Here is a 20,108-nt window from a genome sequence, read left to right on the forward strand (position 1 = left end):
GCCGAGTTTATCACTGTGCATGAAGAAATGACCACCTCCAACGTTTGGTTTATGTTTTATAAGCATTTTTAATTTTATTGCTTAAATCGCATTTTCTCGGCGAGCTGAGCACTTTTTCTGAATTGTGCCGCTCCCGTCACTCTGGTTAGGTTGGCATGGAAAAAAACGCTCTCGGGTTTTAGAGTGCCGAGTTTATTACTGCGTAATAAGAAATGACCATCTACAACGTTTGGTTTATGTTTTATAAGCATTTTTAATTTTATTGCTTAAATCGCATTTTCTCGGCGAGCTGAGCACTTTTTCTGAATTGTGCCGCTCCCGTCACTCTGTTTAGGTTGGCATGGAAAAAAACGCTCTCGGGTGCTTTAGAGTGCCGAGTTTATCACTGCGCATGAAGAAAAGACCACCTCCAACGTTTGGTTTATGTTTTATAAGCATTTTTAATTTTATTGCTTAAATCGCATTTTCTCGGCGAGCTGAGCACTTTTTCTGAATTGTGCCGCTCCTGTCACTCTGGTTAGGTTGGCATGGAAAAAAACGCTCTCGGGTGCTTTAGAGTGCCGAGTTTATCACTGCGCATGAAGAAATGACCACCTCCAACGTTTGGTTTATGTTTTATAAGCATTTTTAATTTTATTGCTTAAATCGCATTTTCTCGGCGAGCTGAGCACTTTTTCTGAATTGTGCCGCTCCCGTCACTCTGGTTAGGCATGGAAAAAAACGCTCTCGGGTGCTTTAGAGTGCCGAGTTTATCACTGCGCATGAAGAAATGGCCACCTCCAACGTTTGGTTTATGTTTTATAAGCATTTTTAATTTTATTGCTTAAATCGCATTTTCTTGGCGAGCTGAGCACTTTTTCTGAATTGTGCCGCTCCCGTCACTCTGGTTAGGTTGGCATCGAAAAAAACGCTCTCGGGTGCTTTAGAGTGCCGAGTTTATCACTGCGCATGAAGAAATGGCCACCTCCAACGTTTGGTTTATGTTTTATAAGCATTTTTAATTTTATTGCTTAAATCGCATTTTCTCGGCGAGCTGAGCACTTTTTCTGAATTGTGCCGCTCCCGTCACTCTGGTTAGGTTGGCATGGAAAAAAACGCTCTCGGGTGCTTTAGAGTGCCGAGTTTATCACTGCGCATGAAGAAATGACCACCTCCAACGTTTGGTTTATGTTTTATAAGCATTTTTAATTTTATTGCTTAAATCGCATTTTCTCGGCGAGCTGAGCACTTTTTCTGAATTGTGCCGCTCCCGTCACTCTGGTTAGGTTGGCATGGAAAAAAACGCTCTCGGGTGCTTTAGAGTGCCGAGTTTATCACTGCGCATGAAGAAATGGCCACCTCCAACGTTTGGTTTATGTTTTATAAGCATTTTTAATTTTATTGCTTAAATCGCATTTTCTCGGCGAGCTGAGCACTTTTTCTGAATTGTGCCGCTCCCGTCACTCTGGTTAGGTTGGCATCGAAAAAAACGCTCTCGGGTGCTTTAGAGTGCCGAGTTTATCACTGCGCATGAAGAAATGACCACCTCCAACGTTTGGTTTATGTTTTATAAGCATTTTTAATTTTATTGCTTAAATCGCATTTTCTCGGCGAGCTGAGCACTTTTTCTGAATTGTGCCGCTCCCGTCACTCTGGTTAGGTTGGCATGGAAAAAATCGCTCTCGGGTGCTTTAGAGTGCCGAGTTTATTACTGCGTAATAAGAAATGACCATCTACAACGTTTGGTTTATGTTTTATAAGCATTTTTAATTTTATTGCTTAAATCGCATTTTCTCGGCGAGCTGAGCACTTTTTCTGAATTGTGCCGCTCCCGTCACTCTGTTTAGGTTGGCATGGAAAAAAACGCTCTCGGGTGCTTTAGAGTGCCGAGTTTATCACTGCGCATGAAGAAATGACCACCTCCAACGTTTGGTTTATGTTTTATAAGCATTTTTAATTTTATTGCTTAAATCGCATTTTCTCGGCGAGCTGAGCGCTTTTTCTGAATTGTGCCGCTCCCGTCACTCTGGTTAGGTTGGCATCGAAAAAAACGCTCTCGGGTGCTTTAGAGTGCCGAGTTTATCACTGCGTAATAAGAAATGACCATCTACAACGTTTGGTTTATGTTTTATAAGCATTTTTAATTTTATTGCTTAAATCGCATTTTCTCGGCGAGCTGAGCACTTTTTCTGAATTGTGCCGCTCCCGTCACTCTGGTTAGGTTGGCATGGAAAAAAACGCTCTCGGGTGCTTTAGAGTGCCGAGTTTATCACTGCGCATGAAGAAATGACCACCTCCAACGTTTGGTTTATGTTTTATAAGCATTTTTAATTTTATTGCTTAAATCGCATTTTCTCGGCGAGCTGAGCGCTTTTTCTGTATTGTGCCGCTCCCGTCACTCTGGTTAGGTTGGCATCGAAAAAAACGCTCTCGGGTGCTTTAGAGTGCCGAGTTTATTACTGCGTAATAAGAAATGACCATTTACAACGTTTGGTTTATGTTTTGTAAGCATTTTTAATTTTATTGCTTAAATCGCATTTTCTCGGCGAGCTGAGCACTTTTTCTGAATTGTGCCGCTCCCGTCACTCTGGTTAGGTTGGCATCGAAAAAAACGCTCTCGGGTGCTTTAGAGTGCCGAGTTTATCACTGCGCATGAAGAAATGACCACCTCCAACGTTTGGTTTATGTTTTATAAGCATTTTTAATTTTATTGCTTAAATCGCATTTTCTCGGCGAGCTGAGCACTTTTTCTGAATTGTGCCGCTCCCGTCACTCTGGTTAGGTTGGCATCGAAAAAAACGCTCTCGGGTGCTTTAGAGTGCCGAGTTTATCACTGCGCATGAAGAAATGACCACCTCCAACGTTTGGTTTATGTTTTATAAGCATTTTTAATTTTATTGCTTAAATCGCATTTTCTCGGCGAGCTGAGCGCTTTTTCTGAATTGTGCCGCTCCCGTCACTCTGGTTAGCTTGGCATCGACAAAAAACGCTCTCGGGTGCTTTAGAGTGCCGAGTTTATCACTGCGCATGAAGAAATGACCACCTCCAACGTTTGGTTTATGTTTTATAAGCATTTTTAATTTTATTGCTTAAATCGCATTTTCTCGGCGAGCTGAGCGCTTTTTCTGAATTGTGCCGCTCCCGTCACTCTGGTTAGGTTGGCATCGAAAAAAACGCTCTCGGGTGCTTTAGAGTGCCGAGTTTATCACTGCGCATGAAGAAATGACCACCTCCAACGTTTGGTTTATGTTTTATAAGCATTTTTAATTTTATTGCTTAAATCGCATTTTCTCGGCGAGCTGAGCACTTTTTCTGAATTGTTTACGCTCCCGTCACTCTGGTTAGGTTGGCATCGAAAAAAACGCTCTCGGGTGCTTTAGAGTGCCGAGTTTATCACTGTGCATGAAGAAATGACCACCTCCAACGTTTGGTTTATGTTTTATAAGCATTTTTAATTTTATTGCTTAAATCGCATTTTCTCGGCGAGCTGAACGCTTTTTCTGAATTGTGCCGCTCCCGTCACTCTGGTTAGGTTGGCATCGAAAAAAACGCTCTCGGGTGCTTTAGAGTGCCGAGTTTATTACTGCGTAATAAGAAATGACCATCTACAACGTTTGGTTTATGTTTTATAAGCATTTTTAATTTTATTGCTTAAATCGCATTTTCTCGGCGAGCTGAGCACTTTTTCTGAATTGTGCCGCTCCCGTCACTCTGGTTAGGTTGGCATGGAAAAAAACGCTCTCGGGTGCTTTAGAGTGCCGAGTTTATCACTGCGCATGAAGAAATGACCACCTCCAACGTTTGGTTTATGTTTTATAAGCATTTTTAATTTTATTGCTTAAATCGCATTTTCTCGGCTAGCTGAGCACTTTTTCTGAATTGTGCCGCTCCCGTCACTCTGGTTAGGTTGGCATGGAAAAAAACGCTCTCGGGTGCTTTAGAGTGCCGAGTTTATCACTGCGCATGAAGAAATGGCCACCTCCAACGTTTGGTTTATGTTTTATAAGCATTTTTAATTTTATTGCTTAAATCGCATTTTCTCGGCGAGCTGAGCACTTTTTCTGAATTGTGCCGCTCCCGTCACTCTGGTTAGGTTGGCATGGAAAAAAACGCTCTCGGGTGCTTTAGAGTGCCGAGTTTATCACTGCGCATGAAGAAATGACCACCTCCAACGTTTGGTTTATGTTTTATAAGCATTTTTAATTTTATTTCCTAAATCGCATTTTCTCGGCGAGCTGAGCACTTTTTCTGAATTGTGCCGCTCCCGTCACTCTGGTTAGGTTGGCATGGAAAAAAACGCTCTCGGGTGCTTTAGAGTGCCGAGTTTATTACTGCGTAATAAGAAATGACCATCTACAACGTTTGGTTTATGTTTTATAAGCATTTTTAATTTTATTGCTTAAATCGCATTTTCTCGGCGAGCTGAGCGCTTTTTCTGAATTGTGCCGCTCCCGTCACTCTGGTTAGGTTGGCATCGAATAAAACGCTCTCGGGTGCTTTAGAGTGCCGAGTTTATCACTGCGCATGAAGAAATGACCACCTCCAACGTTTGGTTTATGTTTTATAAGCATTTTTAATTTTATTGCTTAAATCGCATTTTCTCGGCGAGCTGAGCACTTTTTTCTGAATTGTGCCGCTCCCGTCACTCTGGTTAGGTTGGCATGGAAAAAACGCTCTCGGGTGCTTTAGAGTGCCGAGTTTATTACTGCGTAATAAGAAATGACCATCTACAACGTTTGGTTTATGTTTTATAAGCATTTTTAATTTTATTGCTTAAATCGCATTTTCTCGGCGAGCTGAGCACTTTTTCTGAATTGTGCCGCTCCCGTCACTCTGGTTAGGTTGGCATGGAAAAAAACGCTCTCGGGTGCTTTAGAGTGCCGAGTTTATCACTGCGCATGAAGAAAAGACCACCTCCAACGTTTGGTTTATGTTTTATAAGCATTTTTAATTTTATTGCTTAAATCGCATTTTCTCGGCGAGCTGAGCACTTTTTCTGAATTGTGCCGCTCCCGTCACTCTGGTTAGGTTGGCATGGAAAAAAACGCTCTCGGGTGCTTTAGAGTGCCGAGTTTATCACTGCGCATGAAGAAATGACCACCTCCAACGTTTGGTTTATGTTTTATAAGCATTTTTAATTTTATTGCTTAAATCGCATTTTCTCGGCGAGCTGAGCACTTTTTCTGAATTGTGCCGCTCCCGTCACTCTGGTTAGGTTGGCATGGAAAAAAACGCTCTCGGGTGCTTTAGAGTGCCGAGTTTATCACTGCGCATGAAGAAATGACCATCTACAACGTTTGGTTTATGTTTTATAAGCATTTTTAATTTTATTGCTTAAATCGCATTTTCTCGGCGAGCTGAGCACTTTTTCTGAATTGTGCCGCTCCCGTCACTCTGGTTAGGTTGGCATGGAAAAAAACGCTCTCGGGTGCTTTAGAGTGCCGAGTTTATTACTGCGTAATAAGAAATGACCATCTACAACGTTTGGTTTATGTTTTATAAGCATTTTTAATTTTATTGCTTAAATCGCATTTTCTCGGCGAGCTGAGCACTTTTTCTGAATTGTGCCGCTCCCGTCGCTCTGTTTAGGTTGGCATGGAAAAAAACGCTCTCGGGTGCTTTAGAGTGCCGAGTTTATCACTGCGCATGAAGAAATGACCACCTCCAACGTTTGGTTTATGTTTTATAAGCATTTTTAATTTTATTGCTTAAATCGCATTTTCTCGGCGAGCTGAGCACTTTTTCTGAATTGTGCCGCTCCCGTCACTCTGGTTAGGTTGGCATGGAAAAAAACGCTCTCGGGTGCTTTAGAGTGCCGAGTTTATCACTGCGCATGAAGAAATGACCACCTCCAACGTTTGGTTTATGTTTTATAAGCATTTTTAATTTTATTGCTTGAATCGCATTTTCTCGGCGAGCTGAGCACTTTTTCTGAATTGTGCCGCTCCCGTCACTCTGGTTAGGTTGGCATGGAAAAAAACGCTCTCGGGTGCTTTAGAGTGCCGAGTTTATCACTGCGCATGAAGAAATGGCCACCTCCAACGTTTGGTTTATGTTTTATAAGCATTTTTAATTTTATTGCTTAAATCGCATTTTCTCGGCGAGCTGAGCACTTTTTCTGAATTGTGCCGCTCCCGTCACTCTGGTTAGGTTGGCATGGAAAAAAACGCTCTCGGGTGCTTTAGAGTGCCGAGTTTATCACTGCGCATGAAGAAATGGCCACCTCCAACGTTTGGTTTATGTTTTATAAGCATTTTTAATTTTATTGCTTAAATCGCATTTTCTCGGCGAGCTGAGCACTTTTTCTGAATTGTGCCGCTCCCGTCACTCTGGTTAGGTTGGCATGGAAAAAAACGCTCTCGGGTGCTTTAGAGTGCCGAGTTTATCACTGCGCATGAAGAAATGACCACCTCCAACGTTTGGTTTATGTTTTATAAGCATTTTTAATTTTATTGCTTAAATCGCATTTTCTCGGCGAGCTGAGCACTTTTTCTGAATTGTGCCGCTCCCGTCACTCTGGTTAGGTTGGCATCGAAAAAAACGCTCTCGGGTGCTTTAGAGTGCCGAGTTTATCACTGCGCATGAAGAAATGACCACCTCCAACGTTTGGTTTATGTTTTATAAGCATTTTTAATTTTATTGCTTAAATCGCATTTTCTCGGCGAGCTGAGCACTTTTTCTGAATTGTGCCGCTCCCGTCACTCTGGTTAGGTTGGCATGAAAAAAAACGCTCTCGGGTGCTTTAGAGTGCCGAGTTTATCACTGTGCATGAAGAAATGACCACCTCCAACGTTTGGTTTATGTTTTATAAGCATTTTTAATTTTATTGCTTAAATCGCATTTTCTCGGCGAGCTGAGCGCTTTTTCTGAATTGTGCCGCTCCCGTCACTCTGGTTAGGTTGGCATCGAAAAAAACGCTCTCGGGTGCTTTAGAGTGCCGAGTTTATTACTGCGTAATAAGAAATGACAATTTACAACGTTTGGTTTATGTTTTATAAGCATTTTTAATTTTATTGATTAAATCGCATTTTCTCGGCGAGCTGAGCACTTTTTCTGAATTGTGCCGCTCCCGTCACTCTGGTTAGGTTGGCATCGAAAAAAACGCTCTCGGGTGCTTTAGAGTGCCGAGTTTATTACTGCGTAATAAGAAATGACCATCTACAACGTTTGGTTTATGTTTTATAAGCATTTTTAATTTTATTGCTTAAATCGCATTTTCTCGGCGAGCTGAGCACTTTTTCTGAATTGTGCCGCTCCCGTCACTCTGGTTAGGTTGGCATCGAAAAAAACGCTCTCGGGTGCTTTAGAGTGCCGAGTTTATCACTGTGCATGAAGAAATGACCACCTCCAACGTTTGGTTTATGTTTTATAAGCATTTTTAATTTTATTGCTTAAATCGCATTTTCTCGGCGAGCTGAGCGCTTTTTCTGAATTGTGCCGCTCCCGTCACTCTGGTTAGGTTGGCATCGAAAAAAACGCTCTTGGGTTCTTTAGAGTGCCGAGTTTATCACTGCGCATGAAGAAATGACCACCTCCAACGTTTGGTTTATGTTTTATAAGCATTTTTAATTTTATTGCTTAAATCGCATTTTCTCGGCGAGCTGAGCACTTTTTCTGAATTGTGCCGCTCCCGTCACTCTGGTTAGGTTGGCATCGAAAAAAACGCTCTCGGGTGCTTTAGAGTGCCGAGTTTATCACTGCGCATGAAGAAATGACCAACTCCAACGTTTGGTTTATGTTTTATAAGCATTTTTAATTTTATTGCTTAAATCGCATTTTCTCGGCGAGCTGAGCACTTTTTCTGAATTGTGCCGCTCCCGTCACTCTGGTTAGGTTGGCATCGAAAAAAACGCTCTCGGGTGCTTTAGAGTGCCGAGTTTATCACTGCGCATGAAGAAATGACCACCTCCAACGTTTGGTTTATGTTTTATAAGCATTTTTAATTTTATTGCTTAAATCGCATTTTCTCGGCGAGCTGAGCACTTTTTCTGAATTGTGCCGCTCCCGTCACTCTGGTTAGGTTGGCATCGAAAAAAACGCTCTCGGGTGCTTTAGAGTGCCGAATTTATCACTGCGCATGAAGAAATGACCACCTCCAACGTTTGGTTTATGTTTTATAAGCATTTTTAATTTTATTGCTTAAATCGCATTTTCTCGGCGAGCTGAGCGCTTTTTCTGAATTGTGCCGCTCCCGTCACTCTGGTTAGGTTGGCATCGAAAAAAACGCTCTCGGGTGCTTTAGAGTGCCGAGTTTATCACTGCGCATGAAGAAATGACCACCTCCAACGTTTGGTTTATGTTTTATAAGCATTTTTAATTTTATTGCTTAAATCGCATTTTCTCGGCGAGCTGAGCGCTTTTTCTGAATTGTGCCGCTCCCGTCACTCTGGTTAGGTTGGCATGGAAAAAAACGCTCTCGGGTGCTTTAGAGTGCCGAGTTTATTACTGCGTAATAAGAAATGACCATCTACAACGTTTGGTTTATGTTTTATAAGCATTTTTAATTTTATTGCTTAAATCGCATTTTCTCGGCGAGCTGAGCACTTTTTCTGAATTGTGCCGCTCCCGTCACTCTGTTTAGGTTGGCATGGAAAAAAACGCTCTCGGGTGCTTTAGAGTGCCGAGTTTATCACTGCGCATGAAGAAAAGACCACCTCCAACGTTTGGTTTATGTTTTATAAGCATTTTTAATTTTATTGCTTAAATCGCATTTTCTCGGCGAGCTGAGCACTTTTTCTGAATTGTGCCGCTCCTGTCACTCTGGTTAGGTTGGCATGGAAAAAAACGCTCTCGGGTGCTTTAGAGTGCCGAGTTTATCACTGCGCATGAAGAAATGACCACCTCCAACGTTTGGTTTATGTTTTATAAGCATTTTTAATTTTATTGCTTAAATCGCATTTTCTCGGCGAGCTGAGCACTTTTTCTGAATTGTGCCGCTCCCGTCACTCTGGTTAGGCATGGAAAAAAACGCTCTCGGGTGCTTTAGAGTGCCGAGTTTATCACTGCGCATGAAGAAATGGCCACCTCCAACGTTTGGTTTATGTTTTATAAGCATTTTTAATTTTATTGCTTAAATCGCATTTTCTCGGCGAGCTGAGCTTTTTTTCTGAATTGTGCCGCTCCCGTCACTCTGGTTAGGTTGGCATCGAAAAAAACGCTCTCGGGTGCTTTAGAGTGCCGAGTTTATCACTGTGCATGAAGAAATGACCACCTCCAACGTTTGGTTTATGTTTTATAAGCATTTTTAATTTTATTGCTTAAATCGCATTTTCTCGGCGAGCTGAGCGCTTTTTCTGAATTGTGCCGCTCCCGTCACTCTGGTTAGGTTGGCATCGAAAAAAACGCTCTCGGGTGCTTTAGAGTGCCGAGTTTATTACTGCGTAATAAGAAATGACCATCTACAACGTTTGGTTTATGTTTTATAAGCATTTTTAATTTTATTGCTTAAATCGCATTTTCTCGGCGAGCTGAGCACTTTTTCTGAATTGTGCCGCTCCCGTCACTCTGGTTAGGTTGGCATCGAAAAAAACGCTCTCGGGTGCTTTAGAGTGCCGAGTTTATCACTGTGCATGAAGAAATGACCACCTCCAACGTTTGGTTTATGTTTTATAAGCATTTTTAATTTTATTGCTTAAATCGCATTTTCTCGGCGAGCTGAGCGCTTTTTCTGAATTGTGCCGCTCCCGTCACTCTGGTTAGGTTGGCATCGAAAAAAACGCTCTTGGGTGCTTTAGAGTGCCGAGTTTATCACTGCGCATGAAGAAATGACCACCTCCAACGTTTGGTTTATGTTTTATAAGCATTTTTAATTTTATTGCTTAAATCGCATTTTCTCGGCGAGCTGAGCACTTTTTCTGAATTGTGCCGCTCCCGTCACTCTGGTTAGGTTGGCATCGAAAAAAACGCTCTCGGGTGCTTTAGAGTGCCGAGTTTATCACTGCGCATGAAGAAATGACCAACTCCAACGTTTGGTTTATGTTTTATAAGCATTTTTAATTTTATTGCTTAAATCGCATTTTCTCGGCGAGCTAGCACTTTTTCTGAATTGTGCCGCTCCCGTCACTCTGGTTAGGTTGGCATCGAAAAAAACGCTCTCGGGTGCTTTAGAGTGCCGAGTTTATCACTGCGCATGAAGAAATGACCACCTCCAACGTTTGGTTTATGTTTTATAAGCATTTTTAATTTTATTGCTTAAATCGCATTTTCTCGGCGAGCTGAGCACTTTTTCTGAATTGTGCCGCTCCCGTCACTCTGGTTAGGTTGGCATCGAATAAAACGCTCTCGGGTGCTTTAGAGTGCCGAGTTTATCACTGCGCATGAAGAAATGACCACCTCCAACGTTTGGTTTATGTTTTATAAGCATTTTTAATTTTATTGCTTAAATCGCATTTTCTCGGCGAGCTGAGCACTTTTTCTGAATTGTGCCGCTCCCGTCACTCTGGTTAGGTTGGCATCCAAAAAAACGCTCTCGGGTGCTTTAGAGTGCCGAGTTTATCACTGCGCATGAAGAAATGACCACCTCCAACGTTTGGTTTAGGTTTTATAAGCATTTTTAATTTTATTGCTTAAATCGCATTTTCTCGGCGAGCTGAGCACTTTTTCTGAATTTCGCCGCTCCCGTCACTCTGGTTAGGTTGGCATCGAAAAAAACGCTCTCGGGTGCTTTAGAGTGCCGAGTTTATCACTGTGCATGAAGAAATGACCACCTCCAACGTTTGGTTTATGTTTTATAAGCATTTTTAATTTTATTGCTTAAATCGCATTTTCTCGGCGAGCTGAGCACTTTTTCTGAATTGTGCCGCTCCCGTCACTCTGGTTAGGTTGGCATGGAAAAAAACGCTCTCGGGTGCTTTAGAGTGCCGAGTTTATCACTGCGCATGAAGAAATGACCACCTCCAACGTTTGGTTTATGTTTTATAAGCATTTTTAATTTTATTGCTTAAATCGCATTTTCTCGGCGAGCTGAGCACTTTTTCTGAATTGTGCCGCTCCCGTCACTCTGGTTAGGTTGGCATGGAAAAAAACGCTCTCGGGTGCTTTAGAGTGCCGAGTTTATCACTGTGCATGAAGAAATGACCACCTCCAACGTTTGGTTTATGTTTTATAAGCATTTTTAATTTTATTGCTTAAATCGCATTTTCTCGGCGAGCTGAGCACTTTTTCTGAATTGTGCCGCTCCCGTCACTCTGGTTAGGTTGGCATCGAAAAAAACGCTCTCGGGTGCTTTAGAGTGCCGAGTTTATCACTGCGCATGAAGAAATGACCACCTCCAACGTTTGGTTTATGTTTTATAAGCATTTTTAATTTTATTGCTTAAATCGCATTTTCTCGGCGAGCTGAGCACTTTTTCTGAATTGTGCCGCTCCCGTCACTCTGGTTAGGTTGGCATGGAAAAAAACGCTCTCGGGTGCTTTAGAGTGCCGAGTTTATTACTGCGTAATAAGAAATGACCATCTACAACGTTTGGTTTATGTTTTATAAGCATTTTTAATTTTATTGCTTAAATCGCATTTTCTCGGCGAGCTGAGCACTTTTTCTGAATTGTGCCGCTCCCGTCACTCTGTTTAGGTTGGCATGGAAAAAAACGCTCTCGGGTGCTTTAGAGTGCCGAGTTTATCACTGCACATGAAGAAAAGACCACCTCCAACGTTTGGTTTATGTTTTATAAGCATTTTTAATTTTATTGCTTAAATCGCATTTTCTCGGCGAGCTGAGCGCTTTTTCTGAATTGTGCCGCTCCCGTCACTCTGGTTAGGTTGGCATCGAAAAAAACGCTCTCGGGTGCTTGAGAGTGCCGAGTTTATTACTGCGTAATAAGAAATGACCATTTACAACGTTTGGTTTATGTTTTATAAGCATTTTTAATTTTATTGCTTAAATCGCATTTTCTCGGCGAGCTGAGCACTTTTTCTGAATTGTGCCGCTCCCGTCACTCTGGTTAGGTTGGCATCGAAAAAAACGCTCTCGGGTGCTTTAGAGTGCCGAGTTTATCACTGCGCATGAAGAAATGACCACCTCCAACGTTTGGTTTATGTTTTATAAGCATTTTTAATTTTATTGCTTAAATCGCATTTTCTCGGCGAGCTGAGCACTTTTTCTGAATTGTGCCGCTCCCGTCACTCTGGTTAGGTTGGCATCGAAAAAAACGCTCTCGGGTGCTTTAGAGTGCCGAGTTTATCACTGCGCATGAAGAAATGACCACCTCCAACGTTTGGTTTATGTTTTATAAGCATTTTTAATTTTATTGCTTAAATCGCATTTTCTCGGCGAGCTGAGCGCTTTTTCTGAATTGTGCCGCTCCCGTCACTCTGGTTAGGTTGGCATCGAAAAAAACGCTCTCGGGTGCTTTAGAGTGCCGAGTTTATCACTGCGCATGAAGAAATGACCACCTCCAACGTTTGGTTTATGTTTTATAAGCATTTTTAATTTTATTGCTTAAATCGCATTTTCTCGGCGAGCTGAGCACTTTTTCTGAATTGTGCCGCTCCCGTCACTCTGGTTAGGTTGGCATGGAAAAAAACGCTCTCGGGTGCTTTAGAGTGCCGAGTTTATTACTGCGTAATAAGAAATGACCATCTACAACGTTTGGTTTATGTTTTATAAGCATTTTTAATTTTATTGCTTAAATCGCATTTTCTCGGCGAGCTGAGCACTTTTTCTGAATTGTGCCGCTCCCGTCACTCTGTTTAGGTTGGCATGGAAAAAAACGCTCTCGGGTGCTTTAGAGTGCCGAGTTTATCACTGCACATGAAGAAAAGACCACCTCCAACGTTTGGTTTATGTTTTATAAGCATTTTTAATTTTATTGCTTAAATCGCATTTTCTCGGCGAGCTGAGCGCTTTTTCTGAATTGTGCCGCTCCCGTCACTCTGGTTAGGTTGGCATCGAAAAAAACGCTCTCGGGTGCTTTATAGTGCCGAGTTTATTACTGCGTAATAAGAAATGACCATTTACAACGTTTGGTTTATGTTTTATAAGCATTTTTAATTTTATTGCTTAAATCGCATTTTCTCGGCGAGCTGAGCACTTTTTCTGAATTGTGCCGCTCCCGTCACTCTGGTTAGGTTGGCATCGAAAAAAACGCTCTCGGGTGCTTTAGAGTGCCGAGTTTATCACTGTGCATGAAGAAATGACCACCTCCAACGTTTGGTTTATGTTTTATAAGCATTTTTAATTTTATTGCTTAAATCGCATTTTCTCGGCGAGCTGAGCGCTTTTTCTGAATTGTGCCGCTCCCGTCACTCTGGTTAGGTTGGCATCGAAAAAAACGCTCTCGGGTGCTTTAGAGTGCCGAGTTTATCACTGCGCATGAAGAAATGACCACCTCCAACGTTTGGTTTATGTTTTATAAGCATTTTTAATTTTATTGCTTAAATTGCATTTTCTCGGCGAGCTGAGCGCTTTTTCTGAATTGTGCCGCTCCCGTCACTCTGGTTAGGTTGGCATCGAAAAAAACGCTCTCGGGTGCTTTAGAGTGCCGAGTTTATCACTGCGCATGAAGAAATGACCACCTCCAACGTTTGGTTTATGTTTTATAAGCATTTTTAATTTTATTGCTTAAATCGCATTTTCTCGGCGAGCTGAGCACTTTTTCTGAATTGTGCCGCTCCCGTCACTCTGGTTAGGTTGGCATCGAATAAAACGCTCTCGGGTGCTTTAGAGTCCCGAGTTTATCACTGCGCATGAAGAAATGACCACCTCCAACGTTTGGTTTATGTTTTATAAGCATTTTTAATTTTATTGCTTAAATCGCATTTTCTCGGCGAGCTGAGCACTTTTTCTGAATTGTGCCGCTCCCGTCACTCTGGTTAGGTTAGCATCGAAAAAAACGCTCTCGGGTGCTTTAGAGTGCCGAGTTTATCACTGCGCATGAAGAAATGACCACCTCCAACGTTTGGTTTATGTTTTATAAGCATTTTTAATTTTATTGCTTAAATCGCATTTTCTCGGCGAGCTGAGCACTTTTTCTGAATTGTGCCGCTCCCGTCACTCTGGTTAGGTTGGCATCGAAAAAAACGCTCTCGGGTGCTTTAGAGTGCCGAGTTTATCACTGTGCATGAAGAAATGACCACCTCCAACGTTTGGTTTATGTTTTATAAGCATTTTTAATTTTATTGCTTAAATCGCATTTTCTCGGCGAGCTGAGCGCTTTTTCTGAATTGTGCCGCTCCCGTCACTCTGGTTAGGTTGGCATGGAAAAAAACGCTCTCGGGTGCTTTAGAGTGCCGAGTTTATCACTGCGCATGAAGAAATGACCACCTCCAACGTTTGGTTTATGTTTTATAAGCATTTTTAATTTTATTGCTTAAATCGCATTTTCTCGGCGAGCTGAGCGCTTTTTCTGAATTGTGCCGCTCCCGTCACTCTGGTTAGGTTGGCATCGAAAAAAACGCTCTCGGGTGCTTTAGAGTGCCGAGTTTATCACTGCGCATGAAGAAATGACCACCTCCAACGTTTGGTTTATGTTTTATAAGCATTTTTAATTTTATTGCTTAAATCGCATTTTCTCGGCGAGCTGAGCACTTTTTCTGAATTGTGCCGCTCCCGTCACTCTGGTTAGGTTGGCATCGAATAAAACGCTCTCGGGTGCTTTAGAGTCCCGAGTTTATCACTGCGCATGAAGAAATGACCACCTCCAACGTTTGGTTTATGTTTTATAAGCATTTTTAATTTTATTGCTTAAATCGCATTTTCTCGGCGAGCTGAGCACTTTTTCTGAATTGTGCCGCTCCCGTCACTCTGGTTAGGTTGGCATCGAAAAAAACGCTCTCGGGTGCTTTAGAGTGCCGAGTTTATCACTGCGCATGAAGAAATGACCACCTCCAACGTTTGGTTTATGTTTTATAAGCATTTTTAATTTTATTGCTTAAATCGCATTTTCTCGGCGAGCTGAGCACTTTTTCTGAATTGTGCCGCTCCCGTCACTCTGGTTAGGTTGGCATCGAAAAAAACGCTCTCGGGTGCTTTAGAGTGCCGAGTTTATCACTGTGCATGAAGAAATGACCACCTCCAACGTTTGGTTTATGTTTTATAAGCATTTTTAATTTTATTGCTTAAATCGCATTTTCTCGGCGAGCTGAGCGCTTTTTCTGAATTGTGCCGCTCCCGTCACTCTGGTTAGGTTGGCATGGAAAAAAACGCTCTCGGGTGCTTTAGAGTGCCGAGTTTATCACTGCGCATGAAGAAATGACCACCTCCAACGTTTGGTTTATGTTTTATAAGCATTTTTAATTTTATTGCTTAAATCGCATTTTCTCGGCGAGCTGAGCGCTTTTTCTGAATTGTGCCGCTCCCGTCACTCTGGTTAGGTTGGCATCGAAAAAAACGCTCTCGGGTGCTTTAGAGTGCCGAGTTTATCACTGCGCATGAAGAAATGACCACCTCCAACGTTTGGTTTATGTTTTATAAGCATTTTTAATTTTATTGCTTAAATCGCATTTACTCGGCGAGCTGAGCACTTTTTCTGAATTGTGCCGCTCCCGTCACTCTGGTTAGGTTGGCATCGAAAAAAACGCTCTCGGGTGCTTTAGAGTGCCGAGTTTATCACTGCGCATGAAGAAATGACCACCTCCAACGTTTGGTTTATGTTTTATAAGCATTTTTAATTTTATTGCTTAAATCGCATTTTCTCGGCGAGCTGAGCACTTTTTCTGAATTGTGCCGCTCCCGTCACTCTGGTTAGGTTGGCATGGAAAAAAACGCTCTCGGGTGCTTTAGAGTGCCGAGTTTATCACCGCGCATGAAGAAATGACCACCTCCAACGTTTGGTTTATGTTTTATAAGCATTTTTAATTTTATTGCTTAAATCGCATTTTCTCGGCGAGCTGAGCGCTTTTTCTGAATTGTGCCGCTCCCGTCACTCTGGTTAGGTTGGCATCGAATAAAACGCTCTCGGGTGCTTTAGAGTGCCGAGTTTATCACTGCGCATGAAGAAATGACCACCTCCAACGTTTGGTTTATGTTTTATAAGCATTTTTAATTTTATTGCTTAAATCGCATTTTCTCGGCGAGCTGAGCACTTTTTCTGAATTGTGCCGCTCCCGTCACTCTGGTTAGGTTGGCATCAAATAAAACGCTCTCGGGTGCTTTAGAGTGCCGAGTTTATCACTGCGCATGAAGAAATGACCACCTCCAACGTTTGGTTTATGTTTTATAAGCATTTTTAATTTTATTGCTTAAATCGCATTTTCTCGGCGAGCTGAGCACTTTTTCTGAATTGTGCCGCTCCCGTCACTCTGGTTAGGTTGGCATGGAAAAAAACGCTCTCGGGTGCTTTAGAGTGCCGAGTTTATCACTGCGCATGAAGAAATGACCACCTCCAACGTTTGGTTTATGTTTTATAAGCATTTTTAATTTTATTGCTTAAATCGCATTTTCTCGGCGAGCTGAGCACTTTTTCTGAATTGTGCCGCTCCCGTCACTCTGGTTAGGTTGGCATGGAAAAAAACGCTCTCGGGTGCTTTAGAGTGCCGAGTTTATTACTGCGTAATAAGAAATGACCATCTACAACGTTTGGTTTATGTTTTATAAGCATTTTAAATTTTATTGCTTAAATTGCATTTTCTCGGCGAGCTGAGCACTTTTTCTGAATTGTGCCGCTCCCGTCACTCTGGTTAGGTTGGCATCGAAAAAAACGCTCTCGGGTGCTTTAGAGTGCCGAGTTTATCACTGCGCATGAAGAAATGACCACCTCCAACGTTTGGTTTATGTTTTATAAGCATTTTTAATTTTATTGCTTAAATCGCATTTTCTCGGCGAGCTGAGCACTTTTTCTGAATTGTGCCGCTCCCGTCACTCTGGTTAGGTTGGTATCGAAAAAAACGCTCTCGGGTGCTTTAGAGTGCCGAGTTTATTACTGCGCATTAAGAAATGACCACCTCCAACGTTTGGTTTATGTTTTATAAGCATTTTTAATTTTATTGCTTAAATCGCATTTTCTCGGCGAGCTGAGCACTTTTTCTGAATTGTGCCGCTCCCGTCACTCTGGTTAGGTTGGCATGGAAAAAAACGCTCTCGGGTTCTTTAGAGTGCCGAGTTTATCACCGCGCATGAAGAAATGACCACCTCCAACGTTTGGTTTATGTTTTATAAGCATTTTTAATTTTATTGCTTAAATCGCATTTTCTCGGCGAGCTGAGCGCTTTTTCTGAATTGTGCCGCTCCCGTCACTCTGGTTAGGTTGGCATCGAATAAAACGCTCTCGGGTGCTTTAGAGTGCCGAGTTTATCACTGCGCATGAAGAAATGACCACCTCCAACGTTTGGTTTATGTTTTATAAGCATTTTTAATTTTATTGCTTAAATCGCATTTTCTCGGTGAGCTGAGCACTTTTTCTGAATTGTGCCGCTCCCGTCACTCTGGTTAGGTTGGCATGGAAAAAAACGCTCTCGGGTGCTTTAGAGTGCCGAGTTTATTACTGCGTAATAAGAAATGACCATCTACAACGTTTGGTTTATGTTTTATAAGCATTTTTAATTTTATTGCTTAAATCGCATTTTCTCGGCGAGCTGAGCACTTTTTCTGAATTGTGCCGCTCCCGTCACTCTGGTTAGGTTGGCATGGAAAAAAACGCTCTCGGGTGCTTTAGAGTGCCGAGTTTATCACTGCGCATGAAGAAATGACCACCTCCAACGTTTGGTTTATGTTTTATAAGCATTTTTAATTTTATTGCTTAAATCGCATTTTCTCGGCGAGCTGAGCACTTTTTCTGAATTGTGCCGCTCCCGTCACTCTGGTTAGGTTGGCATCGAATAAAACGCTCTCGGGTGCTTTAGAGTGCCGAGTTTATCACTGCGCATGAAGAAATGACCACCTCCAACGTTTGGTTTATGTTTTATAAGCATTTTTAATTTTATTGCTTAAATCGCATTTTCTCGGCGAGCTGAGCACTTTTTCTGAATTGTTTCGCTCCCGTCACTCTGGTTAGGTTGGCATGGAAAAAAACGCTCTCGGGTGCTTTAGAGTGCCGAGTTTATTACTGCGTAATAAGAAATGACCATCTACAACGTTTGGTTTATGTTTTATAAGCATTTTTAATTTTATTGCTTAAATCGCATTTTCTCGGCGAGCTGAGCACTTTTTCTGAATTGTGCCGCTCCCGTCACTCTGGTTAGGTTGGCATGGAAAAAAACGCTCTCGGGTGCTTTAGAGTGCCGAGTTTATCACTGCGCATGAAGAAATGACCACCTCCAACGTTTGGTTTATGTTTTATAAGCATTTTTAATTTTATTGCTTAAATCGCATTTTCTCGGCGAGCTGAGCACTTTTTCTGAATTGTGCCGCTCCCGTCACTCTGGTTAGGTTGGCATGGAAAAAAACGCTCTCGGGTGCTTTAGAGTGCCGAGTTTATCACTGCGCATGAAGAAATGACCACCTCCAACGTTTGGTTTATGTTTTATAAGCATTTTTAATTTTATTGCTTAAATCGCATTTTCTCGGCGAGCTGAGCACTTTTTCTGAATTGTGCCGCTCCCGTCACTCTGGTTAGGTTGGCATCGAAAAAAACGCTCTCGGGTGCTTTAGAGTGCCGAGTTTATCACTGCGCATGAAGAAATGACCACCTCCAACGTTTGGTTTATGTTTTATAAGCATTTTTAATTTTATTGCTTAAATCGCATTTTCTCGGCGAGCTGAGCACTTTTTCTGAATTGTGCCGCTCCCGTCACTCTGGTTAGGTTGGCATGGAAAAAAACGCTCTCGGGTGCTTTAGAGTGCCGAGTTTATCACTGTGCATGAAGAAATGACCACCTCCAACGTTTGGTTTATGTTTTATAAGCATTTTTAATTTTATTGCTTAAATCGCATTTTCTCGGCGAGCTGAGCACTTTTTCTGAATTGTGCCGCTCCCGTCACTCTGGTTAGGTTGGCATGGAAAAAAACGCTCTCGGGTGCTTTAGAGTGCCGAGTTTATTACTGCGTAATAAGAAATGACCATCTACAACGTTTGGTTTATGTTTTATAAGCATTTTTAATTTTATTGCTTAAATCGCATTTTCTCGGCGAGCTGAGCACTTTTTCTGAATTGTGCCGCTCCCGTCACTCTGTTTAGGTTGGCATGGAAAAAAACGCTCTCGGGTGCTTTAGAGTGCCGAGTTTATCACTGCGCATGAAGAAAAGACCACCTCCAACGTTTGGTTTATGTTTTATAAGCATTTTTAATTTTATTGCTTAAATCGCATTTTCTCGGCGAGCTGAGCACTTTTTCTGAATTGTGCCGCTCCTGTCACTCTGGTTAGGTTGGCATGGAAAAAAACGCTCTCGGGTGCTTTAGAGTGCCGAGTTTATCACTGCGCATGAAGAAATGACCACCTCCAACGTTTGGTTTATGTTTTATAAGCATTTTTAATTTTATTGCTTAAATCGCATTTTCTCGGCGAGCTGAGCACTTTTTCTGAATTGTGCCGCTCCCGTCACTCTGTTTAGGTTGGCATGGAAAAAAACGCTCTCGGGTGCTTTAGAGTGCCGAGTTTATCACTGCGCATGAAGAAATGACCACCTCCAACGTTTGGTTTATGTTTTATAAGCATTTTTAATTTTATTGCTTAAATCGCATTTTCTCGGCGAGCTGAGCGCTTTTTCTGAATTGTGCCGCTCCCGTCACTCTGGTTAGGTTGGCATCGAAAAAAACGCTCTCGGGTGCTTTAGAGTGCCGAGTTTATCACTGCGCATGAAGAAATGACCACCTCCAACGTTTGGTTTATGTTTTATAAGCATTTTTAATTTTATTGCTTAAATCGCATTTTCTCGGCGAGCTGAGCACTTTTTCTGAATTGTGCCGCTCCCGTCACTCTGGTTAGGTTGGCATCGAAAAAAACGCTCTCGGGTGCTTTAGAGTGCCGAGTTTATCACTGCGCATGAAGAAATGACCACCTCCAACGTTTGGTTTATGTTTTATAAGCATTTTTAATTTTATTGCTTAAATCGCATTTTCTCGGCGAGCTGAGCACTTTTTCTGAATTGTGCCGCTCCCGTCACTCTGGTTAGGTTGGCATCGAAAAAAACGCTCTCGGGTGCTTTAGAGTGCCGAGTTTATCACCGCGCATGAAGAAATGACCACCTCCAACGTTTGGTTTATGTTTTATAAGCATTTTTAATTTTATTGCTTAAATCGCATTTTCTCGGCGAGCTGA

The sequence above is a fragment of the Syngnathus typhle genome, linkage group LG1 (assembly GCF_033458585.1).
Source record: "Syngnathus typhle isolate RoL2023-S1 ecotype Sweden linkage group LG1, RoL_Styp_1.0, whole genome shotgun sequence".
Lineage (NCBI taxonomy): Eukaryota > Metazoa > Chordata > Actinopteri > Syngnathiformes > Syngnathidae > Syngnathus > Syngnathus typhle.